Source organism: Mastomys coucha, unplaced genomic scaffold (assembly GCF_008632895.1).
Source record: "Mastomys coucha isolate ucsf_1 unplaced genomic scaffold, UCSF_Mcou_1 pScaffold6, whole genome shotgun sequence".
Taxonomy (NCBI): Eukaryota; Metazoa; Chordata; class Mammalia; order Rodentia; family Muridae; genus Mastomys; species Mastomys coucha.
The window spans coordinates 97,221,178-97,247,497 of NW_022196912.1; the positions used below are offsets into that span (position 1 = coordinate 97,221,178).

Genomic DNA, 26,320 nt, shown 5'->3' on the forward strand with positions numbered 1-26,320 from the left:
TGTATCCGTGGCGCTAGGCAGTGCTGTTGTTTGTATCCGTGGCGCTAGGCAGTGCTGTTGTTTGTATCTGTGATGCTAGGCAGTGCTGTTGTTTGTATCTGTGATGCTAGGCTGTGCTGGTGTTTGTATCCGTGGCGCTAGGCTGTGCTGTTGCTGCATATGGATCAGTTAGGTCTGAAGAATAGGGAGGCTGGTGAGGTTTCAGAGGTGCTCACTGGCTTCTCTGCCTTCTTGTTCAGATGGAGGTTTTTGAAACACCCTACAAGTGGCTGGAGAGATGGCTCAATGCCGAGAGCACTGACTGCTCTCACAGAGGAGACCAGGTTTGGTTCCTGGTTCCCTGTACCCAGGTGACACCTCAGTGTAACGAGTTCCAGGGGTTCTGATGTCTGCTGGCCTCCAAACTAAAATCTTTTAAAACCTAGAAGTACCCTGATAAGATATAGTAATTCATGGTACCGTGCTTTGGCTGAGTTTCCTGTGAGGGTAAAGATTGAGATTATTATGGCTTCGTGTGGGACTGTGCCTTTGGTTGTGCCTCATGGAAGTGACATTTGAGTTGGCAGTATGAGATCCAAATGCTTAGAATGTCTTTTTGCTGGGAAAGTGCTGCTGAAACAATAGGCCCATTTGGTCTGAATTAACCTTGGCCTGCAGAAATTCTTTACAGTCTTCAAGTCATGAGGAACTTTTTATTTAATGAGCATGTTGCTTGTTGCCATCCAGTCTGGGGCCTCCTCTGACTGTCTCCCTCAGATGAGCAAGGCCTGTCAGTGCTGTAGTATTGGACTTGTGGGTTTGATCTAGTTTCTCTTTGTGGACGAAACACTCTGATGTGGGGAATTAGATGCTGGGGAAAGGCAGGGTTAATTTCTGTGTAGAAAAAGTGATGGAGGAGAATGCTGGAACCCAGACAAGTCTCTGTGTGTCCAAAATGCTTCTGAAGTGCATAAGCCCAGGGCACTAAAATGATACGGTGAAACTAGAAGTGCCCAGATGAGAGCTTCAGGTTGGTCTTGTCTTCAGAAGCACCAGAGAAAGTAGACTTCCTCCACTCTGTGAAGATGGTGCATGACTTGCTACTTTACTGATCCCAATTCTCCCGGGACCCAGAGACTTGTATTTTTGGTAGTGTGAGGCATGGGTAAGCAATATCCTAGATCTACATCCAGTGGCTGGCTTTCAGTTTGGGATTTAATTTTTGGTCCTGATATCTGGTATCTAGGATAGCTTATCTGTAGGCATATTTTTTTCACAACCTACTTTAATAAGGGTTCAGCCTCCCCTCTAGCCCACTAGCCACCAGAGATAATTGAAAAGAAAGGTTATTAAGGTATGGGGGAAGTGAATCTGCTTAGAAATAGTTCTTTGGTGCAGTTCCAATCTTTGCTGTTCTTAGTCTGGTCCACTAGCAGACATCAATCATGAGTCAGCAGCTGTAATTCAGTCTACTTGGTGAACACCACACAGTAGCCTGCAGCTGCAGTCCAATCCACTAGCAAACACCAAACACGAATCAGCAAGGGCAGTTCAATCCAGAAGAAACTGAGAGACTTGCCAACGGCGTAGGAATCTCATTCTTCTAAGATCTTCGGTGAGTTTCTCTCTGTGAAGTCACCAGGAGCGAAGCTCAGCAATGCAATGTAAAGTATAATCAGCAAAGATTAGCAGCCAGAGCAAGTCAAACCAGTTCTCCAGCTCCCACTGTCTGTGGGTGATATTTTTATTCTTTCTAATCATCAAGCATCTTTACATGTGTTTGCTATAGCAAAACATCCTTTCATCTGTGTCTGCTTCTGCAAAATATTCTTTCATTTGTCTGCTTCAGCAAAAATTCTCTCATGTGTCTGATTTAGCAAAACATTCTTTCACCTGTCTGCCCTAGCAAAACATGATAACCTAAGTGAGTCTCCAAAGGAACCAGGAATTTCAACTTTACTTATAATTAGGTATGTAGTGTGAACCTATGTATAGTTAAAATTTTCTTGTTGATACATTAAAAGAAAGTAAGGAAAAAGACAATTTCAATCATTATTTAATTGTCATGCAAACATGTAATCAGTAAATAAATTTTATAGATATCTCATATACCTTTGTTTATCTTAAGTTTTCAAAACCTGTTGTAATTTTATACTTGTAACGCATCTTGGTTTTGAATGGTGTCATTTCTAGTGGCTAATAACTCCCATACTAAACAGTGTGGTGAGCATATCTGGTCTGTGAGGAAGCATAGTAAATATCTGTTAAGTAAAGGAGGGAATTGAAAAAGGGAGTGGGCAAGAAAGGCAAAAGAAAGTGCGGGGCTCAGGGGGTGAGCAGACAAAGGAGACACTCCTTGTGTGGGTGTTTTGGTACTTCCTGGCTGAAACAGAGACTAAATGTTGTTTGTAAATTGGAGTTGCAGATTATTTCCAGATGTATTATCTTATTGATACCAACTTCCACCAGCAATGATTTAAGGCTTGTCTGGTGTGCTCAGGCTTAGACTGGTTAATAGATTAAGTCCCAGCCAGGTAGTTTCTGCCCATCACTACGCAGCAGCTTTTCCCTGGCTTCTGTTGGCCTGCCATCTTCCCGTGGGCAGTAGTGGCTTCTCAGATAAGGGCAGATATTCACAGATCTGCTGAGGGAGGGACTGTTGCTAACACAGAGGACTTGACACTTGACAGTCAGTCTTAAAGTTGTCCTAAATTCTCAGTCAGAAGGGTGAGTGCTGTCTAGGATAGCTGTGTGCTGGCTTCCACAGTCTGAGGGCTAAGTTACTAGAGAAGACGTCCTGAAGAGTTGTCTGTACATGTGCTTCTGCAGAGCTGGGTATAGAGGTGGCTCTGTCAACCACTTATCGGGGTGAAAGGCCCTGATAGCCCTTTAATGCCTATGTGACTGGGACTGGATTTTGTGGCTTTGTTTTCTGAGCCATTAGGATGGTTGGTTTTTGTCTTTAACTGTTAAATAGAATTGTAAGATACTTTTTTCTGTGATTCTTTTGTTTTGAATAAAATGGTAAAGACAAATCTGAGTTAATTCTTAGAACAGAGTGGTGTGGAAATAATAAACCATGACTAGGATAATGGGTCAACATCCTATAAAGGAGAGATGAAGTGATATGCAGAGATGCATGCATTAGTTGAGATATTAATGTATAACCATATACTTTATACAGGATATTAATAATGATTGAGCTTGTGACAAACTGCTATAGTTTATAGAAAGTGACAGTTACTGAGAAAAAGTACACATGGAAGGACCCCTGGCTCCGGCTGTATATGTGGCAGAGGATGGCCTTGTTGGACATCAGTGGGAGGAGCAACAGTTGGTCCTATGGGGGATTTGATGCCCCAGTGTTGGTGAATGCCAGGGTTGGAAGGCAGGAGTGGGTAGTTGGAAGGGGGAACACCTTCATAGAGTCAGGAATAGGAAGGATGGCATAGGGGGTTTCTGGAGGGGAGACCTGGAAAGGGGAAAGCACTTGAAATGTAAATAAAGAAAATATCCAATAAAAAAAGAAAGAAAAAGAGACGTTCAAGTTGTAAACTTTTTGTAAATCAGAAGATATTGTAAAATATTTTTGCCACATTTGCTTATTTTGAAATAATGTATCACAAATTTGAAAACATACCAAAAAAGTTATAGTTTAAAATAATATGCAGGTCTTTGTCATAGCTGAATTTGCCTTGATTTTTATTGAGTAAGGTATAAGCAAAGAAGTTAATTCCAGCTCACCTTGTATGCTTGGGAGACCATCTACAGAGAACTGGACTTGCTGTAGACAGCCATGTGTGTGTCTTATCTACTTTTACATTAGCCTTTTAGCAATGGACAGCACCTATACTGACTTTCTTTTTTCCAGAGTTGAATGTTATAAATAAATGCACCTGAGTAAAAATGTAGCTGATACTTTCAAGGCTAAATCTCACATTCTAAGGAACTTTGCATTTCTTTCCTAAAAGGACAACATAGAGTCTACACAGATTGGGCAAGGAGCTGGTGATCCTCCCTCAGAAAACACTAGAAACTTGAGCACAGCCCCTAAATGACAGTCAGGATTGTGGTTCTCAATGCTGGATATACTTCACAAAATCAACCATGGAACTTGAGGGGCTTAAGATTCTCCAAACCCATTGAAATTAGTCTCTGGATGGTCCTACATTTCAGCCAGTATACAGTGGCTCCCCACACACTGTCTGAGACTTCTTGATTGTGTAATGAACTACATACACACACCCCTACTCCTTATGCGCTTGTTTGTAATGATTTCTGATAATTTTTAGTGTTGGGATGGGCTTGCTAGTAATGGAGACTAGGAGACACAGTAGGGTCAGTGAGGCAGTTCTTGTGCAGGAGGGAAGTCTGAGGGAGCAGATGCTCTAGGAGTTGGACAGGCAGTGGCAGTGGCAGTTAGAAGAGCAAGGGTCTGATGAGTTGATTTAGTATTGGCCACCTACTCCTGGACATGGAGCCTGCCATGAGGTGTGGCTAATGTACTGAGTATGGCTCTGTTGGGGGAAACCAAATTTTCCATCTCCAGCATGTGTCAATTGTAGATAGCTTCCTTGGGTTGCATCTTAAGGTGAGGCCTTTTAGAGAAATCTGAGGTATGTTGACCATTGTTTTTAGAGTGATCTTTTAAAGATTTATTTTTCTATTTTTATTTATTTTAAGTGTATGAGTACACTGTAGCTGTACAGATGGCCATGGGCCATCATGTGTGTGGCTGCTGGGAATTGAACTCAGGACCTCTGCTTGCTCCAGCCCTGCTCGCTCCAGCCCCGCTTGCTCTAGCTTAATACACTGTAGCTGTCTTCAGATGCATCAGAAGAGGGCATCAGATCTCATTACGGGTGGTTGTGAGCCACCATGTGTTGCTGGGATCCGAACTCAAGACCTTCAGAAGAACAGTCAGTGCTCTTACCCGTTGCCATCTCACCAGCCGTAATGTGATCATTTAAACTTCTTCCATTTTAGGGCTGGAGTGATGGCTCAGTGGATAAGAGCACTGATTACTCTTCCTAAGGTCGGCTCAGTGGATGAGAGCACTGATTGCACTTCCTAAGGTCCTGAGTTCAAATCCCAGCAACCACATGGTGGCTCACAACCATCCATAATGAGATCTGATGCCCTCTTCTGGTGTGTCTGAAGACAGCTACAGTGTACTTACGCATAGTAAATAAATAAACCTTTAAAAAAAAAAAACAAACCTTCCATTTCAGATTCCCAGAAATTCCATGGGGTAAGACAGCTTCATGATTGGAGATACAGGGTATGTTTTCCTCCTTTTGTTGACAATGGGCAATGTTGTGTGACATACTTCTCAACTTACTGACTATTAAACTGGGCTATTGTAATTCAATACTGGGCCTTTGTGTATGTTCCTAAGGTTTAGCAGAGATGTCCTTATTGTGATACAGGCAGGCAGGCAAGGACGGACGTGTGTGTGCTATTTCACGTGAAGAGAGTTGCTGATAGAGCCTCTGCTTTTCTTGTCTTACCTGTAGATGTGTAAGTCTTGTCTATATCACTTGCCAACATGGAAGAAAGAAGGTAGATGTGAGTGCATGAGGACATGAGTTGTAATATTCCATAGGTACATTTTCTTTTAAAGATTTATTTATTATTATATGTAAGTACACTGTAGCTATCTTCAGACACACCAGAAAAGGGCGTCAGATCTCATTATGGGTGGTTGTGAGCCACCATGTGGTCGCTGGGATTTGAACTCAGGACCTTCGGAAGAGCACTCTTAACCTCTGAGCCATCTCTCCAGCCCTGACATTCCTATTCTTGAGGTGGGGTTTCTCTCTCAGACTGACCTGCACTTACTATATAGCTTAGACTGTCCTTGAACTTGCCATTCCTCCTACCTCAGGCACTGAAACTGTCTGGGAAGCCATAGAGGTTAGGTAAGCCTTAAGACAATGAATGAAAACAAACGACCTCCAGCCACCCACTAGTCTTTATTTTTAAGGATTTTTATTATGGAAACGTGAGACCAGCAGTGACCCGTGAGGTATCTGCCTGGATTTCTGTTTCCACCAGATCTTGTTCCTCGTCTGTGTCAGGGGTGGAGGGGGTTGGGGGTGGGGAGGGGGCACAGAGTTCCTTGTGCTCTCAGATTAGCACAGGGGAAACCAAAACCAAGAATGTTAAACATACAGGGTTGTCCCTTCAGAGGGAGGGACGCGTAACCCAGAAGACTGAGAGTGGATGTGGTTTAATTGTCTGGTGACCCCTGCTCCATCTGTGTGGCTGGGACCCTGCCAGATCCTCTCCAGACCCTTATGGTGAGCTTGTCAATTTGTAGAGCCTATCTTTATGGAAGGGGTCAGGTGAACTTTCTAAAGAGTGTCGGTGCAGTCATGTCTTACCCTTTACTGTGAATATGTAGGGCTGAGTTAATATGTAGGGCTGAGTTAATATGTAGGGCTGAAGTAAACTGCTGGATGTTGGACTTTTGAATTTTGAACCAGCACTGGCTGTGGAGCTGTGCTGACCTTTGCCACTTTCTTGCATCTCAGATGGCTGCTCCTCAGGGCAAGCTGGGAGTATTTATTGGCTCTGCCACTGCTGTGACACGGGCTCGCAGGAGTTTGTGTCATTTTCACATCCAAGTCTTAATTATTTGCTTCATGTGTATGCTTCCTTCCCACAGCATAGCGGTAGGTAATATGACTACACATTGCACTGAAACAGACAGAAAATGAAGAACGACAGAAAAAGTCTCGTGCCTGTATCCAGTACTCTTAGTCTGTGGCCCAGCAGGATAGACATGGCTACCACACAAAGAAACACTGAATTGTTACTGGTAGGAGAGTGGGGCAGAAGTAGTGGCTATGAGAGTAGTTAGCTCACATGAGCAAGGATGGATGCGGTGTTGGCCACAGTGCTTGCAGGTTTCAAGTGTCCACAGCAGTAGTGCCACTCAGGGCACGGGCATGCCCTACTGTGCTTGGAGAGCATACCCCTAACTGACCATTGATGGCATGTTCCAGGGATACAGTGTTTTAGAAAGGATCTCAGGTGATGAGTGTGTGGAGCACTCAGTCCCAGATCTCAGGGAAAAGACGGTTATTGTTCCATGCCTGACTAGCTCAGGTGCTGAGAGTGTTCCTGTCCGTGGTGGAGGCAAGCCTTCGTTCTGTGCTTTTTTACCTGGCTGAGGCCCTTTCACACTGGGTGGGCTCCCAGAGGACCAAGCAGGCAGTTTACAGCTTGAGTGAAGAGTAGTCTAGAAAAGTGTTGATACTTTAAACTGTCCAGGGACCTCCTTCTGGAATCAGCCTTCAAAGCAGGAGGAAGCCAGAGAGGCTTGTGGATGGAGACCTGGAGAAAGGTGTGACCCCAGTGACCGGTGTCTCTGAAGACAGGCTTGAATGTGGCCAGAGGTTTCAGGATTTCCCCTGAGCCTGCAAGAAGGATTCTGTATTCCTGATGTGGCAGAAGTACGTCTTGATGTGACCTTTGCCTCTTTGCCAGATCCTCTCACCCTGTCACGTGCCAGTGTTGTCTGCTCCAGTGTGCAGTCTTTGGATGAGGTGACTTCCTGGCTGCCAGGGCCCTCACTGCCCTTTCTCCTCACACTGGGCCTCCTCTTGCTGAGTGAGTCCTTACTGCGTCACGGGCAGGAGCTGTGGAGCTCCCCTGCCTTCCTGGAGTAGCTACATCATTGCACATGCATGTGTTACAGCACTAGTGAGGGATTTGAATTGTTGAGTTTTAATTGTTTCTCTACATTATAATATTCTTGAAGAGAGCGACTGTGCATTTTATCTGACTTTGAAGTACCTAAGAAAAACTCAGGAAATGTCACAGTCCAGATAACAATAATTTTTGAGAGAAATGAGGATAATTATGATTCAGCTTACCAATACAGTGGCTTGGGGTTTGGAACTTAACATCTGTAGTATGCATAGTTCAGCTTTTTTTTTTGTTGACCAAAATGTTTGAGAAGTGTAGAAGTGACATTTCTTTTGACTCTTATAAATAAAAATGTCAGTAGGTGGTGAGGATCCTGGATATAGTGAGGCCTGATAACTCAAGGCCACACAATGTCTTGGTTCAATTTCTTTTAGAATCCCTGGAGAAGTATCAGATAACTGTAACTACATATTCATGTAACATCTTAAGACTCAAAAAACGATAAGAGGAATAGTTCAGATTTTTTCCTTCCTTCCTTCCTTCCTTCCTTCCTTCCTTCCTTCCTTCCTTCCTTCCTTCCTTCCTTCCTTCCAAGGTAATGGTGTTAAAGAGATGGCAAGCAGAGAAAGATTATGGAGAAACATTCTGTGAAAAGGAGTCAGGTATCCACTGTGTGTGAGTGGTGATACTGTGTTCTGATATGTTGTTGGAGCCCATAGTTGCAAAAGCTGATTGATATAATATAATCAGACTATCTTCATGCTAGCAAGACTGGTTGTAACAGGCATTTTGGGAGCAGTGGCTCCTGTGGCTGCCTGGGCCTAGATTTTGGAAGAGTGGATTTACTTAAACTGAGCTTCTCAGAACATTTAAGCCATGAGGTAAAATGTTTCCAGGCATTAGATGATGTAACAGGCATTCTTATTCTTGTGCAGAGTACTAGGAAGCATCCGTAATCTTTAGAAAGCTTGCCTGTGTGCTAGGGTGTCCAAGCTGGCCAGGGCAGTGAAGCATGAGGTCTGCTGAGTGTAGTCTGCTGCCCCAGCCTCCTCCTGTGTTCACTGGGTACATGTTATCCCATATTCTTAGGGCCATTTTTTTCTTCTATTGGACATAAATCCTTTTCTTATCAGTCTGGGAAAAACTGAGTGATGATCCTCTTCTTTTCTAGCTTTATTTCCTGTATTCAAAAACTCAAAGAATAATCTCTTCCAAATATGGGTATAATACAGTGATCTACTGTTTTGAATAAAGAAACTTTGTGGGTTTTTCAAGTCTTGTGTCATTGGTGTCTTGTTCTATATTCTGGACTGGATGAGTGAGGTCATGTTTCAGTTTATAAGGAAGGACTACTCCCTGGAGACACCTTCTCTCATGTGACTGCCTCCCAGAATGTGGTCCACGTGTTCTGTATCCAAAATGTTCATTCAGAATTAGCAATGGATAAAATAACCTCACCTACTGTTTAATTGGATATTTTAGCAACTTTGAGTTTTAAGTTGACTCATAGGCATGTTGGCTTCCTTCCTTCCTTTTTTCCCTCCCTCCCTCCCTCCTTCCCTCCTTCTCTTCTCCTCCCCCCATCCTCCTTTCCTTCCATCCTCCTCCCCTCCTTCCCTCTCTCCCTTCCTCCCTTCCTATGTATACATGTATCACAGCTTGAGTGTACAGGTTAGATGATGACTTGTGGAAATCATTTTTCTTTCCTTCTGTTTTCCTTAGGTTCTGAGGTGGAGTACAAGCCATCAGGGTTGGCAGCACTTAGCCATCTTGCTGAGCCCAAGCCATAGGAATTAATACTGAAAAAGAAATGAAGAGATATTCCTGAAGTTTATTGTTGAATAATGTGCTTAAAGCACTTTGTGGAGGTTATGTTTAAAAGCAATAAAAGGAAAGATAAGCAATTTGTGGGACTGATTTTTAAAAAGATGAACTGTATTAGAGTTTGTCACAAAGCTTTCTTCAGAACTTAGGGTTTTCCGCCTTGCTTTATAGTCTGCATGCCATATGATGATACTGAGGTGAGAGAGTAAGTACATAAGAGTACATGAGCAGTACAGTTGGATGTGCAGGTGCTCTGCTGGTGTAGAGTCTGCAGAAAGCCCGTGCACTGTAAAGCTGTCTTTAAAGAAAGTCTTTGATGAACCATAATTTCAGTAAATCAACAGATAGACTAAGTACTATGTCTTTGACATAATAGCAAAGAGAACTATGCATCATTTTGTCAAACCTGTCAGGAATAACAAATGCCTGATTGTTTTGTTTCATTGAAGCAGAGTTCACCCCATCTGAATTCACAGAGGCTCATGCTATGGTGCTAACATCTTTACCATAATATGATAAACTGCTGTGGACTGAGCAGAGTTCCTCTTCCCTGGAACCCCTTTCTCTTCAACTTTGTTCTTAAGATCAGATCGTCGCCAGGTGGTGGTGGCACACACCTTTAATCCCAGCACTTGGGAGGCAGAGGCAGGCAGATTTTTGAGTTCGAGGCCAGCCTGGTCTACAGAGTGAGTTCCAGGACAGCCAGGGTTACACAGAGAAACCCTGTCTTCAAAAACCAAAAACCAAAAAAAAAAAAAAGATCAAGATTGTCAACTGTGGTTGTTTCCTGGCCTCCATGCACAGAGAGGAGATTTGTGCATATCAAGTACTTGCAGGTAACCTGTGGTTCTGTCTCAGTTAAGGCTTTGTGTAACTTTAAGGATAAAGAATAAGTCTCTACATTTAGTTAAGGAGTGTTATTAAGTCTGATCATCTTCTCAAACAGGTCTGATGATGGATCCTGTGCTTTTTCTAGTCTGATACTCTGCTTCTTAGATATAGGAATATCATGTGTTGAAAACAAACAACAAAGCCCCAGATCAACAAAGAAAAGTTCATCACTTTGTTATGTGTATGTGGGTGTGTGTTTCTGTGACTAAATGCTTTATATGTGTAGGCCCTAGATACCCTGGTGCTGCAGTTATAGGCAGTTGTGAAGGTATGGGAAGTGAGTGCTAGGACCCAAATTTGGGCCTTCAGGAAGAGCAGGAAACTATCTCTCCATCCCATCAAGAACATTTTTATTCTGTCTTTCTGAGGTGTCAGGAATTTCAGAATAAAGAGGCCAGACACACAGTGTTTTTAAAAATCCATTTATCCACCAGCTGATTAATCCATTCATCCATCCATCTTCAATGGTTGCCCTGTGCTGCTCTAGGCATTGAGGTAAGCTGGCCACCACACCTGTGCCTTCATGGAGATTGTGGTGGCTATCCAGAATGCGTCTTAGCATGCGTCAGGCCCTGGGTCAGATCCCCGCACAAAGTGCGTGAGGTAGTGCATGCTGTAGGCTAGCACTCAGGAGATGGAGGCAGGATGATAACAAGCTCAAGGTAGTTTGAGACTTGCCTGTACACAGATGCATTAGAATTGAATTTTATTGTAAAATTTTGTGCTATTCAAAATGGAGACGTTAGAGTTACATCCAGTTAGAGAATGTTTCTCCTAAAAGGGTATCATGTGATAAATAATTTACCCACAGATATTTAAAGTAAATTATGCTGACAAGGTTCAAAAAACCCATTTAAAGTTGAGTTCCTTTTCGATACTCCCCTGTACTTCTGGCTGACTTCTAATAATATTGAAGATGACTAACAATCAGGTAGGTGTAACCCTGAGAGGAATTGCTTTTGAGAACAGTATTATTGTTCATTTTAAGGTTGTACAAGTTCTTTTATCTTATGTTGGATGTGTGTGCTCAAGCACATGTGTGTGCACGCATGTGCATGTGTGCATGCCAGAGATGTCTTTGTCAGATGTTCACTACCTTTGAGGTAGTTCACTACCTACTGTCGAGGCTATCAGGCAGGGTTTCTCACTTGAGCCCAGAGCTTGCCAGTTGGCTGGTTTTGCTGGTTAGTACTCTGAGGATCTGAATTCTGTTCCTGACCCTTGTTCCAGGGCATTCTATGACACACTGAGATGTCTCCCTGGCTGTAGTTGAACAGTTTCTTACATGGACAGTGTACCACTATCTTAAGTTTCTAAACCAGAGACTACAGTTTATCTTTAGCTCCGTTCTCTCCGAGGGTGGTCCATTCATCTTTCTTCTGTTCTGTCTTTAGTTTCAGTCTCAGTCAGGCTCTGGGCTTTCCCTCGTGGAGAACACAGCAGCCCTATTGCTGGTGTTCTTCAGTCACTGCCGATGCCCTTTCAGATTTTGCTTCATAGTAATGCTGAGGGTTTTTTGTTTTGTTTGTAAATATGTATGTGTGTACACATTCATATACATGTGGTTCTGATTTTGACAGTTCCTATAAGTCTTTTAGTAGTTCCACTTTGCCTGTAGGGCAGCCTAAACTCAGCCCATCATTACAGAACTGGGTGGAATGGTTCCACCTTCCACCACGGCCCCTCAGTCTACCTTTTCTTGTTCTTCCAGTTGGTTACAGCAGATCTACTACTTACTTGCTGCTTTGCTTGTCAGCTGAGCTTTATTGGTGTCGTTTGCTTAATACAGTACTCAGATTTTTTTTGCTACAAAAGCCACTGTTTCATCTCACTTGTGCGTTGGACGTCAACATACCATGAGATGGCAGAGTTTATATTGTACTTAATTGAAATTAATTAATGTCTGTATTTGTGTTATGTATGTGTCTAAGGTGCATGCATGCGTGTTTGTGTATGTGCACACATGTGAATACGTAATATGTACTCCATGCACATAAACGCATGCATGTGCATGTGTGTGTGCACACATGTGGATGTGAAAGCCCGAGGAGGATGCTGGTGTCTTCTTCCAGCAATCTTAGCCTTGTTTCCTTGAATCAGGAGCTGTCCATCAAGGTGTCTGGATCTCCTGTCACTGTTGCACTGAGCTGGGATTACAGCCACACACAGACTGACTTTTGCTGTAGGTGTTGAAATTCAAGTTAGGTCTTCAGGCTTACACAGCAGGTTCCCTCACCCCACCAAGCTGTCTCACCACTGTGGCTGGAACATTTCTTATTGCACTTATTTAGTTTGTGTATGTGTATGTGTGAAGGTGTGTTGCACATGTGGAGGTCATAGGATAGCATGTAGGAGTTGGTTCTCTCTTCTAGTGTGGGTTCCAGGGATGGACAGACCTCAGGTCATTGAGTGTAGCATCAAGCACCTGCTGAGCCACCTTACTGCTCCCACACGGTAGGTCTTTTAAAATGTATATTATTATTATTATTACTATCATTAGTATTTTGAGACAGGGTCTTTCTGTGTAGCGCAGGTTCGTCTCGAGCTTCTGATCCTCCTTTAGCTTCCTGAAAGCTTGTTAGGATTGACAGCATATAGCACCACACCTAACTTTGCTCTTCTGATCCTTCCCAGCTATAACAAATTTGCACATGGGTTTTTACCTGAAAGGCTTATAGTCTAAGTAGAATTATATAGCTAAAAGTTAACTACAGTTCTTTAAACTTAATGTTGAAGGTTATTATTTTTTAATTTAGGTATTGTTTGTACGTTCTGAACTATATGCACATAAAACTAAGTTTTCAGCTCCATCACTAAGTGCTATAGCAGTTTGTTTTGAGCCAACCAGTATACTTGTTTGTTTCATTAGCTTTATAGAAGTACAAGGCTTCCAAGCTTTTTGATACACAGTGTATTTAAAAGTGAGTATTCACATTATTTATATATTGGCAACAACTCAGAGATGAGATGCCAAGGTCACCTTTGTAATTTGTGATGGTTGATCCTAGAGATAGTTGTTGCTGTGGGCATCTGCCCCTGGCTTATGAAGGAGGCAGACAGTACTAGATGACAGGTATCAATGGATAGTGAGCCACCGCAGAACCTCTGAACTTCCTTAGCAATTTATCTGTGGTTCTCAACATAAAGTTTCCATGCCATCTTAAGAAGAGCTTTGTAAGACTTGATTTTAAAATGTTTCCATAGTTTATATACTCTGTTCACTCAAACTCCATGCACAGTAGCCTGTTCTGTTTTTCTTCTGTTTTTTCCTCCCCAATTTGCATTGGTTTTATTCACTAACCGGATACATATGCTGGCCATCATACCCAGGGCCTTGTGCATCCCCTGCACTCCATGGAGCTGCAGCCTAGGCTCCACTGTGCTGGAAATCTTATGTTCGAGTTATTTTCCTGGACCCCCATTGATCTTTTATCTGTTGTGTTCTTTTGCATTCCTTGAATTGTTGGATCTCCCTACACCTGATTTGGATTTTCCTCCTTTAAAAACTCCAGTGAGTTTAGAAGCTCTTTGAAGGAAAGGTCAGCGTTGATAGCTCTTTGGAGATCCCGGTTTCTTTGCTCAGAGTCTTACATCTGGTAAATGTTAGGCTGTTGAGTGCAGATGGCTTTCACTGGCTGGGGTTGCTCTCACTTTGGAGAAGAAGCGAACTAGCTTGTAGCTGACCTAGGAGTTTCTGCCCTTTCTGTCTGACCACTCCCTCCTGCCAGTGTGCCTTGGTGCATATGCAAATCTTGCTGCCCCTCAGTTAGGAGCTTCTGCTTTTCTAGTCTTCATGACATCATTAACTGGGTGTTCTGGGCTCTAGAGGGGGAAGACAGGCAGTTGATTATCTGTTAGTGCTATCTACTCTGTTTCCTGTGTGTGACAAGGACGTCTGCTGACTGCCTGTTGACATATACCTACGGCTTGTTGACGTGAGCTCGTACCAACAACCTGTTGCGGTGTGCCAACTGCCTGTTGCCAAGTGTTCAGAGACACTGCAGATGCAGGTGGTGCCTTTCGGCGTAGTGGTCATTAAGGACTCATTTCCTAAATGTGTTTACCGTCTGTAGACCATGAGCTTGCCCTTAAATGTCTTCTAGTCACCTAAAACCAAAGGAGACCTTCTTGGCATGAAGGTACTGGCACACATGGGTATCTAAAAGCCCATGTTATCCCATGTCAGTACTTATTCTAGTGTGACTTTACAAGAAGCCAATCTACTTAAGAAGCGAGGTCTTTGAACTGGCCCAAGTGGCTTTTGTCAGCTCCCAAAGGAACCCAGGAGATGGCTCACTCAGTCCCTGTGGCCCCTCCAGGCACTTCTCACCCCGCCTCTACCCTAAACCTCTCCAGCCCAGGGGCTGGGCCTCCATTCCCTTCCCCAGCTTCATATTCCTAAACAAACCTCCTAGTTCTGTGTGCTCTCATTCCCCTCCACCTTACCCTCTCTTTTCTTTCTTCTCTTCCTCTCACTGCTCTCCCCTCTCATGTTCCCATTTTTATTCAGCTTAACTTATTTTAAGTCTGTTTTCTTAAAAACAAACAAACTCCACAGCCATAGCTAATAGTTTCCCTCTGGGAGGATTCAGAGAAATAACAAAGAAAAGGCATGGATCCATGCAATGCTGGGGACCAGTGCTAAAGAGCTCTTAGGAGAGGAGACTGGGCTGTGTGATGGAAGAAGGGAAGAAGGTTAAGGTGAGCGCACCTGATCTTGGGCAGTGTTGAAAATGTCACAATTCTTAGCTGTATTCCCTTATAAGGTGGAGTTATCAATGCCATTTCCTTGGATTGTTGCCGTGATTATATGAGGTAGAGAGTTTTATGTGTCTGGCATTATATACCCTCACATAGTAGCTATCATTATTTATAAAGGGAATTATGTAATTGGAAGACAAGTTGAGATTCTTGACTAAATGAGCATCACAATGGAAACTTCTGGATGCACTAGGTTTGATTTGTTCTTGTTGTCAGCTGGAGATGTGAAAAGAGTTTGGCCACTGGTACTCCTGCTCCTCCTCCTCACACTGGGTAGTCATCCTTCTCTTTTCTTTCTTTTAAAGATTTAACTTTGTGTATACGTGTCTGTATTTGTATATGGGCACGAGCGCAGTGCCTGTGGAATATGGAGTCAGGAGGAAATTGGCTAGCCATGTTACCTTAGTCCATGTGGAAGGGTCTCAAAAAATTAGACAGCACTCGAGTGATCACTCAGCCATCTTGCTTTTAGTAATCCTCTTTGTTACAAGCCAACAGTAGAATAGGTGAGGCAAAACCCCTCCCCCAAGTTTGTCAGCATGCCGGCCCAATCAGCAGCTCCTTATTCGGTCTCTGGAGGTGGGACTTCCGATGTAACTGGAACCAGGAGAGAGGCGTGGCAAATAGCAGGAGGGAGGCAGAGAGGCGTGGTTATGAGAGGCAGGCAGGGTCAAGCAGGAGGGTATCATTTGTGCAGTCTTTTTGTTTTTCCAGGACAGGCTTTCTCTTTGTAGCCCTGGCTGTTCTGGAACTCACTCTGTAGACTAGGCTGGCCTTGGATTCAGAGATCCGCCTGCCTCTGCCTCCCAAATGCTGGGATTAAAGGTATGGGCCTCCATTGCCGGCTTGTGCAGTCTTTTATGATCATTGTTTCACCTGTGTCTTGCCTTTGTGGAAATTGTTTCTTTGAATGGGAAGCATGGCTTACCGAAATTACATTGTCACAGTGTAGACAGAGATTCTCTCTCTCTCTCTCTCTCTCTCTCTCTCTGTCTCTCTCTCCCTCTCTTACTTAATTAATTTTTTTACACTCCACATTTTATTTCCCACCCCATCCACCCTCCGACTGTTCTACATCCCATACCTCCTCCCCACCCCCCCTGTCTCCACGTGGATGTCCCAACCCCCCACTTCACCTGACTCTAAACTCCCTGGGGCCTCCAGTCCCTTGAGAGTTAGGTCATCATCTCTGAATGAACACAGACCTGGCAGTCCTCTACTGTATGTGTGTTGTGGGCCTTATATCAGCTGGTGTATGCTGCCTGGTTGGTGGTCCAGTGTTTGAGAGATCTTGGGGGGGAGGCAGATTAATTGAGATTGCTGGTCTTCCTACAAGGTCACTCCTTAGCTTCTTCCAGCTTTTCCCTAATTCAACCACAGGGGTCAGCAGCTTCTGTCCATTGGCTGGGTACAAATATCTGCATCTGACTCTTTCAGCTACTTGTTGGGTCTTCCAGAGTGTGGTCATGCCAAGTCCTTTTTGTGAGTGCTCCATAGCTTCAGTAATAGTGTCACACCTTGGGACCTTCCCTTTTTGGGCCTGCCGCTAGACTTTCTTTTCCATCCTTGTAATTCTTTCAGACAGGAACAATTATGAGTGAGAGTTTTGGCTGTGGGATGTTAACACCTTCCTTCACTTGATGCTCTGTCTTCCTGCTGGAGGTGGGCTCTATCCAAGTCCCCTCGCCCTACTGTTGGGCATTTCAGCTAAAGTCCCTCCCTTTGAGTCCTGAGAGTCTCTCACCTTCCAGGTCTCTGGTGCATTCTGGAAGGTCCCCCCCCCCCCCAACTTCCTATCTTCTGCGGTTGTCTGTTTCCATTCTTTCCTTTTGGGTCTGAATTATCTCACTCAGGATAATATTTTCTAGTTCTATCCATTTGCCTGCAGAACTCAGGATGTTCTTGTTCTTAATAGCTGAGTAGTATTCAGTTGTGTAAACGAACCACATTTTCTGTATCCATTCTTTTGTCGTGGGACATATACAATGGAAAAAAGAAAGCATCTTCAATAAATGGTGCTGGTCTAACTCGGTGTCTGTATGTAGAAAAATAAAAATAGACTCATATTTGTCACCTTGCACAAAGCTCAAGTCCAAGTAGATCAAGGACCTCAACATAAAACCAGGTACACTGAATCTAATAGAAGAGAAAGTGGGAAAGAGCCTTGAACTCATTGGCACAGGGGAGAATTTCCTAAACAGAACTCCAATGGCTCATGCTCTAAGATGAAGAATTGATAAATGGGACCTCATGAAACTGGAAAGCAAAGGACATAGTTAATAAGACAAATTAGCAACCTACAGATTGGGAAAAAGTCTTCACTAACTCCACATCTGATAGAGGGCTAATATCCAAAATATGTAAAGAACTTGAGAAGCTAATCACCAAAATCCAAACAACCTAATCAAAAAAATGGGGTATAGAACTAAATTGAGAATTCACACCTGAGGAATCTCTAATGGCTGAGAGGCACCTAAAGAAATGTTCAAAGTTCTTAGTGATCAGGGAAATGCAAATCAAAACGACCCTGAGATTCTACCTTATACCAATCAGAGTGACTAAGATCAAAACCACAGGCTTCAGCTGAGTGGAGAGGATGTGGAGAAAGAGAAACACTCCTCCATTGCTGGTGGGATTGCAAACTGGTACAACCACTCTGGAAATCAATCTGGAGGTTCCTCAGAGATTCTATATTTTAAGTTAAGTTGTGTGCACTGTTTCCTTGAGTTTACTGATGGGCTGTTAAGGCCATTTCTGTCCCCACCACACAGCATCTACTTCAGTTCTGAGCATGTCCCAGGTTTTGAGTTTACTTTAAGACACATTTGTTTTTAATTATGTGTTTGTATGTGGGTATGTGCACTTGAGTGCAGGTGCCTAGAAAGACCAGAGGTGTCAGATGTCCTGGAGCTAAGTCACAGGCAGTGATGAGTTGTCTGATGTGGTGCTTGGAATCAAAGAACTGGTTGCCAGTCTGAGTTTGTGTTTTAAAGTGCTGGACCAGTTGGTTCTGAGTGGTTAGTCCCCAAAGCTTTAGGAGTGAGCATATGGGAAGTGTAGTTATTCCTGGTTGTCAACTTGACTATATCTGGAATAAGCTACAATCCAGAATTGGAAGGCTCACCTGTGGCCCTAATCTGGAGGCTGAGATACAAGTTTCTGACCTGGATCTTGAGGCATAGTGGCTATGAATCCGAGAAGATTAAGACAGGAAGATCTCCGAGTTCAAGGTCATCTGGGATTAAAGGATGGTGGCACACACCTTTAATTTGCACACACCTTTAATCTGGGCAACACCTTTTGCTGGAGAACTATATAAGTACAGAAGGAAGGCTCTCTCTCTCTTTCTCTCTCTCTCTCTGCTTCTCTTTTTCTCTTTTTCTCTTTTTCTCTTTATCTTGCCTTGTGGGGCTGAGCAACTTGCTAGATCCTTGGACTTCCATTCACAGCTGCTACTGACCTTTCCTGGGAGTTGGACTACAGACTGTAAGTCATCAACAAATTCCTTTACTATACAGAGACTACCCATAAGTTCTATGACTCTAGAGAGCCCTGACTAATACAGGAAGTGATCTTGGTTTAGAGATTTGTGATTCAGATGGAGTGTGGGATATAGCATGGTCATGAATGCCTTTCTCTGAGAGCATTACCCTAAGCTGTGGAACTACTCCCCCCTGACTTTCCTCCCTGGTGAGGCTGAAGCCTGCCATAGGTCCTGTTCTCCTTGGGTAGGCTAAAGGACAAGCTTCTCTGTGACAGTAGGACTGACTAATTTTCATATTTCTCAGAATGATCAAGACAAAGTGCCTTTAACAAGCCAGAGTGCTAGGCCGCCCACACACGCAGGCTTTTCTGTAGCTATTTTCCTCTAGCTGCTTTTACAGTGTAGGTGGCCTTCTCTGGATTGCTTTTGACAGGAAATTGAACAACCTTTCTTTTTTGGAACAGAATATATTTTACTGCTGAGTGTGGAAAAAACAAACAACAAAAAAGAAGTGTTTATGTTTGAATTTTATTATGAGTTTGATATAAAGACCAACTTAAGTCCAGAAAAAGGTGTGTGTGTGTGTGTGTGTGTGTGTGTGTGTGTGTGTGTGTGTGTGTGCAGGGGACAGGGTTACTTTGCAAATTGTGCTGCACTTCCTGAGTCTCCCTGGTAACAACTGAGCCTTCACCCTTCAGGCCTCCTTCTCTTGATTCTCCTTGGTCAGGAACTAGGCTTTGGCCTTATCTGGGTTTCTGGCTCTTGATGGGGCCCTTCCTGTTGTGGAGGTGCTGTGAGCCATGTCTCTAGGACCTGTGTTGGCCCTCCCCATGCCATCCTGGGCTTTAGGTTCCACATCCCTCAGTAACGCTGAAGGTCTGGTTCACCCCTTGTCCTGAGGTCTGTGTGGGAGGTCCTGCTACCTACCACAAGTTTGCTTGGAGCCCCAGACTTTCTGTCCCTTGGGCAGAGTGCCTCTGCTCATCTCTGCCTGCTGCCTGGGCCCATTTAGCTGTGCCAGCTTGCAGTGGTTGAGTCTGACTTGAGCAGTTCATGTGCCTCACTGAGGAGCTGAGGCAAATGTCAGCCTTTATTCATACTGGGTCTGGTTTGTTTCATCTGGAAGCCTCATCCAGTCTGAAGGGACATTTCTGTTGGAGTCTGTGTTCCTGTGTCACATTCTTTTTGAACTGTCATGTTTATTCTTGTAGCGTGTGTTTTATCAGTGCTAGTCGGCTGCCAGGTATGCCTTATTTATGCAGTTAGCAAGTTATAGCTCAGCTAACAAAGCAGAGCCTCTGTTTTGAGTGTTAGTGGCTATCTTTCCTCATTCTGTGGGTGTATCCTATAGCACAGGCAGGCTTCTGGAGACGCTGTGTGACTCAGAACCCTTCTCTGCGCTCTCATAGGTTGTGTCTGGAGCTCATGGCCCCTTTTAGCTGTGGTTGTGCAGGAGAGGCTGTTGAAGCCCTTGTCCAGCTCTCTGCTAAGTTGTATAATGCCATGGTACTTGGACCCGGGTAGACCCTGGTTTGAATGTAAAATTAAAGAAAGCTTAAAAGTCTTTTTATGCTTGGTGAATGAAGGACAAGACTCCTACTGTTCAGGATGACAGGCTGGACAGGGGAGATCCTTGTCTCATCAGGACCTGGGTGTTACATGAGTAAGACTCAGCTTTGGTTATTGTCACTGTTTTTAGCCTTCATTCTTTATGACTGGGAAGACTTTGAAGTAGGGTTTAACCTCAGCAAACGAGGAGAAAATTCCTTTCTTGGGAAGCTTTTATGAACATAGTTTGACTCGAAGATTTTTGGAAATCTTTGAAACATTTATTCCAAATCATTAGGACCATGAATGTTGATGAACACCTTGAATCCCAGCACCGGAGATAGGCAGATGCAGGCAGATTTGGTTAAGTTCCAGGCCAGCCTGGTCTACATTCTGAGATCTAGACTAGCTAGGGCTGAATAGTCAGACAGTATCTAAAAATAACTAAACCAAATCAAAGCAAAACAACCCTTTCTTCTGGTTAATGATATTAGAATGAATTTGTATTTTTAATAAGCAATATATAGAAACATAGCTTTCATAGAAAGTACTTTATGGCTGCAGGTAGGAGTTTATCTGTCTCAAATGAGCAGTATTTGGAATTATGGAATTTGGGAACTAAAGATATGGCTTGGGTTAAAAAGCACTGGCTGTTGTTCCAGATGACCCGGGTTCAATTCCCAGTCCCCATATGGCAGTTAACAGCTGTTCCACAGGATCCAGTGTCCTCTTCTGGACTCTGCAGGCACTAGGCACTGAAATGGTGACAGATGTACAATTAACAAGACACCTACATAATGTAAACTAAAGCAAAAATGAATTACAGAATTACCTTGTGTATGTATGTTAGTGTGTATATATGTGTTTGCATACATGAGAGTGTCAACTTGATGACATTCTTCAGGAGCTCTCTACCTTGTTTTTGAGGTGAGGTCTCTGGGACCTATGATTAGGGTAGGCTGACTGGCCAGTGAGCCCATCCATCTGTTTCCCCTTCCTTCATTCTGGAAGTACAAGCAGATACTATCTTGCCTGGCTTTCGTGTAGGTGCTGGAGATCAAACTTGGATCCTTATTACTTGGGGGGGGGTGTGATCATTTTATTGACTGGGTTGTCCCCTCAGTTCCCAGAATTGTAGAAATTCTAAATTCTATAAGCCAGAACATCTGTTGCTTTGGAAGGAGGTTTCTCAATCTTATTTATTTCTTCTTTGGGCTAGGCAATTCTTTTGCGGGGCTAGCACCATCCATGGTGACAATCCCATGTCACTTCTCTAGTTATGAAAACTAACAATGATTGTAAGGTTTCACAGGGCATGGAATTACACCCTGCTTCAGAGCAACTCTTTGTGTATAAGGTGGAGGTGGGTTCCCATAGTCAGGTGGTGGCTGAACTATCAGTATCTCTTCCTGGCAAACTTTTACAGGTCCTGGGCCTGAGTTCCTCCTTATGTGTTCTGAGCTGGTTGCCCGGGTTGTGGCCTTGGAATATCAAATGTCTGTCTAGACAGGTTTAAGTGTAGGTTCTTTGTATAGAAGTGGCTGTTGGTTAGTCTATGTTTTTATTTAAATGTATAAAGTTCCACTTAAAGATTGAAATTAAAGGAAGTTTTGGATTAGAATTTTATTAATAATATCTTTTTGGCCATTTAGTTACTGTGAGGTATGGTTGCATATTTTCTAAAAAAAAAAAGAGCTATTATACTAAAGTTTACAATTATTTTAATTTAGGTTTTGAGAGATTGCCACAATTTAGACTCACAAGCAAGATTTACTTCAGACTTTGAGATGGAGTGAGGTGAGTGGATGGATTTGGCACCAGGCCGTGTTGAAGGGGAATGTCCCTTAGACTGGCTTACAAGGCTGCTACTTACTTTTGACTTACCCAGTATGAGTTTCTTGCAGGATTTTCTCCTTTGCCATTTTCCTATCGATGTCCTAAGGCTACCATAAGTTAAATTCTCAAATTCAGATCAGCCCAGTGGTTTGGTTTGTATAGGCCTCTTTGGTTCTATTACTTTGTCCTTAACCTTGATCTCTGGGGCTGAGATAAAGACCTTGAGAATTTTCTTATCTGCTGTTTTGTTATAAGAAAAATTACCTAAGGAGTCAGCTCTCCTGGATGACTAGGTCCAGGAGGCACATCTCACCTCTGCGAACCTTTGTTCAGAGCTTATGGCTCCCAAAAGCCTGCTGGGTAATTGGAGCATCACTTTCCAAGCGGCTTTTTATTTCTGACTTTCCTTGTATTTCAGAAGAGAAATTGGAGAATGATTATCTTTAAAAGTGTCTTTAAAGCACTCAGCACACCCCTAGGCTGTGTTTTTATGGCCATTCCTAGTCTCATATTTAATAGTGGTAGAATTTAAGAAAGTTTTAGATCTCTGGAAGTTTTAGCCACTTGAAAAGGTCATTCTTTGGCTATTTTTATTTTTATTATTTTATTAGTTACACATCTCAGAAACTCTTTTTCAAGCACAGCATCTTTGGAGCATCAGGAACTGCTGGAAGTTGAAGCAGGTGGCCTGCAGGAATGCTCCTTGATGGCAGCCTGCAGCTGTGGTGCTGAGGGGGGGTGGGTGAGGAAACCAGCGCAAGCTGCCTGTATCTGGATTCCAGCACAAGGTTCCATATAGCCAGTGTGAGAGTCTCTGAGGTAGATGGCATCTCTGCTGAGTATACAGCCTTTCCCATCCCGTCTGCTTTCTCCAGGTAGTGTCAGCGGTCTACGTTACATGTATGTTGTTGTAGGTGTTGTCAGCACACCAACTATCTACATTGCATGTATGTTGTGGTGAGCATTGTCAGCACACCAGAGATGGCTAAAGGCCTGGCACAATCTACAAAACCTTGTGTTGTGAGTGTACTTCTATAGATCCATTATGAAATTTATCACTCCTCTATTATTAAAATTATTTGTGAGCAGTATTATTCTAGAATTGAATTGGGTGAGCATACCTTCTTCTTCCCCTTTAAAAGCAGCTTTGATATATTCTTTGTAAGTACTCAGCCAGAAGCATAGAATGTGTAATGCTTGATGACTAAGACTAAAACCCTGTGCTTTACATAGGAAAACATTCTCACAGGTTTCCTGAGTGTTGTCTTTTGCTTTGCGTTTTTTTCCTTCCTTATATGGAATCAGGTTTTCCTAGGTAAGTGAAGGACTGGTTAAGTGTCCTTTTATTGCACTTATTTGCATTCCATTTGCTTCTAGTGAAAGAATGGTCAGGGAAATTTTATTGCTTCTTTTTTTTCTTTCCCTGAAAACCCAACTAGAAAGGATAGCACTGGTCATTTATTCCTTAGAGCATAGGCCCTGTCCTTACTGAAGTGTATTGGGAATACTAAGAGGCATATGGAGGCTGTGCTGATGTAACACAGGGGAGTGAAGACATTTGGGCTGGAGCGCAGGCTCAGCCAGTTGATAACCAGAACACACATTTAAAAGCACACTCGTGATCCTAGTGCTGGGGAAGTAAAGATAGGCAGAGTCCTGGGACTCCCTGACCAGTCAGTGTAGCTGAATAGGTAAGCTCTGTGTCCCAGGGAGAGGCCATTCTCTAAGTACAGGCTCTTGAGAAAGGTGCTAGCCTGGAAGTTGGCTTCTAGAAGTCATGTGCATGGACACACACCTGGTCGCGCACACACACACAAACAGTATTGCTGTTTTATGAATTTGTTGGCAGAACAGGGAAATAATTCTTGATGGCACATTCTTTGGGCACTTGTTAGTCTTAGGTATGAGAATGATGGGAGCCCAGTCTGAGATGCTGCTGCCTTGCGGGCCAGCAGTCCAGAGAGCACTGCTTGGAGCTGCTCCACAGCCACAGCTGTGGAATTGTCTGTCACCTGCCCCTTCTTGTTCTCCCGCACTCTGTGATTTCCTTATCACCCACAGATGAGAATAAATGCTTATATCCAGCAGATTCTTCCTAAACTGATACTGGATCAGGTACATAAACAAGGTTTTGAATATTCTAAATATTTTGCTTCCCCTTGGGAAGACTGGGTAATGTTCCTTCAGTAAGATATTCAAGTTTCACAGTGGCACTGAAGGGACAACAGATGCAACTTGAGATGAACAAGACAAGGTTTTGTTACTTAAATGCTGATAATCCGAATTATTGAAGATGTATAGTAAATAGCAAAGGGCTGATTGCAGAAGCTTTTCTCTGTCTATGAATGCCTGGCATAGAGTGTGGTGTGCCCTGGGTCACATTTACTAATGCTATGTCTGTGAATGCCTGGCCTTGAATGTGGTGTGCCCTGGGTCTCATTTACTATCACTGCTGTTGCCCTCTCTCCTTGTCAGGACAAGCTCATTTGCACTAAATTCTTTTCTTACCTTTATGTTCTGTAGAACATAAGAACAGAGAGTAGCTTCTGACATCTAGTGAACTCAGCCTCTTAACCTCACTCTGCTCACAGCTGTTCCTGGTCATGGCAATTTGAGCTAAGTTGTCTTTGGAGTACTGTCTGCTTAAAATATGCGTTGCTCTTTTGGATGGGGTTGGAGAGATGACTTTACTGTAGTTTTACTCCCTCCCTCCCTCTCTTTTCTCCTCCCTCCCTCCCTCCCTCCCTTCCTCCCTTCCTTCCCCTTTCCCCGCTGTGTTACTCAGACTGACCTTTAACTCAGGGTGTCTCCTTTTTCCCACTCTTGGCCTTCCTTTCTTGTTATCTAGTAAATTTGGAATTTCCATGCTGGGCATAGTGGCTCCTGTCTGTAATTCTAGCACCCAGGAAACTGAAGCAAGAGCCCTACAAGTTCTGGGATACAGAGTGAGTCCTACTTCAAAACAGCAGAAGGTGCGGGGTGGGGGAAGGGGAGAGATAGATGTAGATTGATTGAGATCTGCTAGTAAGAACAGACTTGAAAACTCTGAAGAGCTCGCGCCTTCTGGATATAGGTAGACTAGGTGGAGTAGGAATTGTCCAGGGCTCAACCATCCCCTTCCACTTCTACCTATCTGCAAAGGTTGGTGCCAAAGCATTGGCCCCTGGGAAGTCAGAATGTCAAGTGCAGTGCCTCTGTGGAGAAGCTGGGAAGAAGTTTGGCTTTCCTGCTTCTTCCTACAGGCTGTCTGTCAGAGCTCTGGAACCCTGAGTAACAGCGAGTGACTTTAAAGCCTGGCTCTTCTTCCTTTTCTGTTTTGTTTTTTTGAGACAGGTTCGCTGGCCTTGGCTTGCTTGGTGCTTGTTCTGTAGCTTCAGTGCCTTAGATATCACTGCAGTCCCGACTTTCCCTCCTTCTTCCTGAGATTATAACTCAAGGCACGGGGGCTGGAAAGCCTGTCCTTTTTAACGTGTTAGTCTTTAAGCACACTGTATATAAGGAGGAAAGTTGTGAATGTCTTTGGTAATGTCTAAGTAACTTCCACGAATGCCGTGCATGAACATGTGGTATCTGAGGGAACCCATGCCATGGTGAGAATTGTCTGTCTATGAAGGACAATTTTGCTTTTGTTAGGGAAGATTATTTTTTTGGTTTTGTTTTGTTTTGTTTTGTTTTGTTTTTTTGTTTGTTTGTTTGTTTGTTTGTTTTTCGAGACAGGGTTTCTCTGTGTAGCCCTGGCTGTCCTGGAACTCACTCTGTAGACCAGACTGTCCTCGAACTCAGAAATTCACCTGCCTCTGCCTCCCAGGTGCTGGGATTAAAGGCATACACCACCACCGCCCGGCTAGGGAAGATTTTTAAAACAAGAGAATTTAGGGATGAGTGCTGTAGACTTGAAGGGAATCCAGTCACATTGGCCTGCAATGTACTGAGATCTGCACATGTGCAGGGTGGGCTTCTTGGAGGAGGAAGCCCCTCTTGAAACACTGTTGTCCATAATAGCTTCCTAAATAAAAAGGGGTTTGTGGTTACTTGAGGTAAGGTTTCAAAGGCTTAGGTAATTCATGATGGCTGCTGAGGTGCAGTCGACTTGATGTTTTAGGAAAAACTTTTTAAAAATAAGCTGCCACTACAATCAACATCGGACCCTTTTTTGTTACTTAAAGGCTTTTTGTTTTGTTTTGTTTTTCCTAGTTAGTTGGTCAGTAGGTTTGAGAAATTAACTAGGTTAACATTTATCTAAAGTTTCTACAGGGTTGGTGAACAGGGAGGTGAACATGCTGATGCAGGCCCTTGCCTTCTGGGGGATTACTCCAAAAAAGGCCTCCTGACATTTTTGGT

At 43.5% G+C, this 26,320-nt stretch overlaps 1 protein-coding gene across 2 annotated transcripts in view; it reads left to right on the forward strand.

Moving 5' to 3' along the window:
- The window catches only part of Sipa1l1 (signal induced proliferation associated 1 like 1), a 288,870-nt gene that overhangs the window by 43,607 nt on the left and 218,943 nt on the right, over window positions 1–26,320 (forward strand). For both annotated transcript variants that reach the window (XM_031355460.1, XM_031355465.1), the window contains exon 3: window positions 21,874–21,940. The gene's annotated coding sequence lies outside the window, so the exon portion shown is untranslated. The remainder of the gene's footprint in view (window positions 1–21,873; window positions 21,941–26,320) is intronic.